A 4,257-nucleotide genomic window follows, 5' to 3' on the forward strand; every position below is an offset into this window, starting at 1 on the left:
GTGCAGCCCCGGCCTGCCCCCCTCGCTTCCTCCCGGTGACGGGCGGCGCTGCGGCCCAATGGTGGGGCCCACGCGTGCCCGTGGATGGGGTGGGGGTAACCGGGTCTCCCCAAAGGCAGGATCCTGGGACTGGTGTTGCTCTCAGCCGCCCACCTGCCAGGGTTGCTGGAAGGAAGGCTGTGGGGAGGCAGAAGGGGAGCAGGTGACGGGGCCCCAAGGCGCGTGTCCCTTTGCTCACATGTGGGGCAGGGGCTCAGGCCTCTTCCCGCTCCCACTGCGTGGGTTCTTCTGTGCCTCTGTCAAGTTCAGGAAACTGGGTTATGTGCCCGTGACTGTGTGTGTGTGTGTGTGTGTGTGTGTGTCTATGTGTCTGTGCACAGCCTCAAGATCCTGGGGGGGTGGGATGAGGCGCGGCGGAGAAACCCAGAAAGCCAGGACCCCGCCTGACCTTGGCCCTTGACCTGGGTCCCCCTGGGGCACAGCAGTGGCCCTGTGCTGCATTCTCACCCTCACCCGTGTGTGTCCATGTTCGCGGGGCCTCCCGTGTCCCTCTCCCCGAGTCCCGCGTCCCTGAGCATGCTGTTTCTTGCTTCTTAAGCGGCTCTTGTAGCTGAGGCAAAAACCAGATCCACTCACCATTCATTCACCAGGTGACCCACAGGCAGCCAGCCACTCTCTGGCCAGGTGCCTGGCCTTGGGAAGATCCTGGGACTCAAAACGCGCCCCCACCGCCGGACACCGTGGGCTAGGGGATATCTGTGTGGTTCGGCTCCAGCACTGCCCTTCCCACCCCTCTGATTCTCCAGGGTGGGCTGCCAGGTCTCTACTGGCACTGAGGTTTCACTGTCACAGTGTGTTGTTGTCAGGGGGTCTCCAACACGGAGTGGGGTGCCCTGTGCATCTTCTCCAAGCCCAGTGTCTTCAGGGACGTGGAGTATTGAAAGAGCTGTAGGCAGGGTCTGGAGAACATAGGTGGGCTGTGCAGGTGTCTGGGACACACCTATACCCTATTTGGGCATCCAGTGCCATTTATGAGAACATCTCCCCTTCTTAGGTAACCCAGTAGGAATGTCTGAGTTTGACCTTGGGAGAGGGAGTCTGCTTTTTAAAACTAGACCTCTCATTATTCCAAAATAAGACATTTACTAAAGCAGAAAAACAAACCAGGCTTCTCCTGCTTTTTATCCTTGAACTGAGCCAGGGCTTTGAGGGGCTGGTTCCCTGCAGCGTTGATTCCCCAGGTGCTGGTAAACCCGGGAGCCAGCCAGCGTTTACCAAGGGTTGGGGCTGTCGGGGCGCCAGCCTTTGTGTGCACCCGGGAGGCCGCTGTTAAGTGAGACCGTCTTCCGGGCCACTCCGCTGTCTACAAGGCGTGCGCTTTCACCCACGGGGCTCGGCGATGGCTGCGTTTGTTTACAGTCTCTGGCAAAGCTGTTTGCCACCCAGACCGAGAAGAAGTTGTGCCTGTTCCTGTCCCAGCTGTTTCTGAGTCTAAAGGTTTCTGGAGTGGACTTTCTGGGTTTCGGGTCCAGTCCACACGGGAAATGGAAATCTAGCCAGCTGGGAGAAGGCTCCGTGTGGCTGCCTCTCAACAGTAAACAGTGACTCACCGCTCCGTCCCCACCCTCCCTGCTCTCCGCGAATGGAAGATGCCTTTCCCCGCTATTTATTTTTGCTTTTTATAAGTCACAGACTCGTCATGTTTCCGCTTTCCTACAGTTTCAGGAAACTGGGGAGTGTCGTCTTAAAATCATAGAGTTTTAGAGCAGGTACAAATGAACCTGAGCGGTCACACGCCCCGCCCTGACCGGCCGCTGTAGATGAGGAAACCCAGGCCGTGACGTCTGCTGGCCTGTCCCGAGGGCTGGTGGGGTCTGGTGTAGAACCTGCCTGCTTCTCCACACTGCGCGTCGGGCGTCCTGGGGAAGGTATTGGGGTGGAGACTGCCCTCTCCCTGCCCTCCTGTGCGGGGCTGGTTCATCGCGTACAGCGGGGGGCTTGTGTGGGGTGTAGGGAAGACATGCTCCCTGCTTGCAAGGAGCTCACCACACCACGGGGAGGTCCCCTGTCCCCAGAAGGATCTAGAACCAGGCCTTGGTAGAGGGTGCTTGCCTACACGAGGAGGAGGGCAGTGGGGACTGTTTCTGGAAGAAGCAGGGCTTGAGGGGGACAGGGGGCCACCTGCTCTCTGCAGATAGGGGTGATCAGAAACCTGAAACGGCGTTGGGGTGAGGGGGTCGGGGTTTAGGAGGAACCCCAAGACTTTTGACTGCCTGTGGGGCTGCATGGAGGGCACCAGGATCAGAGTGAGGGCATCCCATTTGGCAAAGCTGTGGTCCACACAGGAGAAGCTGGAGGCCAGAGCCTGGGCAGGTGCTGTGGGTTCGGGCGGGAGATACTTGAGGGCTGGGATCAAGCCCGGTTGGAGCGTGGACGAGGAAAAGAGAGAGAGGTGGGGGCAACTCCGATGAGTGATGCGGTTGGGGGCTGGGGGGCGTCTGGGCCCCCCGGAATGCCCCTGGTTGGACTTGGAGGCTGGGAGCTGATTAAAGCCCCAGGGTGGCCGGGGAGAACAGGATGCTGACGGGGAGCTGGAAGCCAAGGACAGGAGGATGGCGTGGTGGGAGCCAGGGCAGGGACTGGAGGGGGTGTGGTGTGTTCTGCAGTTTGCTCTCTGCTGCTGCAGCTGCCTGAGTCACCTCTGGATGTAGCAGAATGACACAGCTTCCTCAGGCTGCAAATGCAAGGTGACAAGACGTCCTCCAAGCCAGGCTGACAGTCGTGGCTTGCTGGAGGGCAGCCAGCCAGGGCCAGGCTGCCGGCTGGTACGGGCTGGGCTGGGGGGTGCCAAGTGGGGTGCCTCCCGCATTTCCTGTGTCCGGGACAGCCGGACAGTGGGGGCCCTCATCCTCAGTAGGAAGGGTGTCTGGCTGGTCTATGGGACCAGCCGGGCTGCAATTAGTCGGTTGACACCTGTTTGACAGGTGCCCACTGGGTACCAGTGCCACAGTGGCCCCACCTACCCTTGTGGCCCACTGTGGAGTGTGCCTGGCTTGGGGTCTCTGGCAGAAAGGCTCCTGGGAGAGGCAGGTACACCCTGGGCGGCCTCTGGTTTTGTGGATTGCACCTGTCGTGGGAGTCACTGGTGAGGGAGGGCGGGAGGGCGCTTGCTGCTGTGCTGCTGGATCTCTAAACCCGAGTCTCGCACAGAACTCCCGTCCTCTGTTCCTGGTCTTCCCCCCACCCCTCCTGCCTCTCCCGCATCCCACATCCTCAGAGACCCGTGGAGAATAGAAGTGGAAAGGCCACTCCGTCTCAGTCAGACTGGCTGGGTGGCCGAGGGGGTGGGGCGTGGAGTCTGCGTTGTCATTCACCTCTTGGGAAAGAACAAGTGACCCATCCAGGGCCCCCATGCTGGCCTCGGAGAGCGAGCAGCGGCCCTGATGTGTCCTCTCATCTGGGAAGAATCAGAGCCCTGAAGCTGAAATCCCCGTTTCTCCACGGGCTTCCACAGCTGGGACTGTTCAGAGGGGTCATCCAGCCATCAGCTGTACAACTCACTTTTGCACTCTCTCTCTCTGTCTCTTTTTTTTTTTAAGAGACAGGGTCTTGCTCTGTCACTCAGGCTGTGGAGTGCAGTGGTGTGATCACAGCTCACTGCAATCTCGACTTCGTGGCTCAAGCAATCCTCCCACCTCAGCCTCCCGAGTAGTGGGGACCATAGGCGGGTGTCATCACACCTGGCTATTTAAAAATTATGGTTTTTTTTTTTTTTTTTAGAGATGGGGTCTTGCTATGTTGTCCAGGCTGGTCTAAAGCTACTGGGCTCAAGCATTTGGCCTCCGAAGGTGTTGAGATTACAGGCAAGAGCCACTGTGCCCAGTCCCAACTTTATAGAGAAACTGTTCCCTCCTGGACCCCAAAGCAGGTCCTTCTCAGCTTGTGCCAGCACAGCAAGAGATGCCAGGGTTGCCAACCCCCCACTGAGCAGGGCCAGACCCATGGGTGACCAGTGAGTATTGGCTGGGACTTCAAAAGTTAAAAATGGGTGGGCATGGTGGCTCATGCCTGTAATCCCAGCACTTTGGGAGACTGAGGCAGGAGGATCCCTTGAGTCCAGGAGCTCGAGACCAGCCTGGGCAACAGGGTGAGACCCCCGTCTCTACAAAAAAGTTTAAAAGGCCAGGCGCGGTAGCTCAAGCCTGTAATCCCAGCACTTTGGGAGGCCGAGACGGGCGGATCACGAGATCAGGAGAT

General features: G+C 59.0%; 1 pseudogene; it reads right to left on the bottom strand.

The window, feature by feature from the left end:
• Positions 1-2,695: 2,695 nt before the first annotated feature.
• On the bottom strand, positions 2,696-3,543 carry LOC105522473 (annotated as a pseudogene).
• Positions 3,544-4,257: the final 714 nt, after the last annotated feature.

The sequence above is a fragment of the Colobus angolensis genome, unplaced genomic scaffold (genome assembly GCF_000951035.1).
Source record: "Colobus angolensis palliatus isolate OR3802 unplaced genomic scaffold, Cang.pa_1.0 Scaffold43, whole genome shotgun sequence".
Lineage (NCBI taxonomy): Eukaryota > Metazoa > Chordata > Mammalia > Primates > Cercopithecidae > Colobus > Colobus angolensis.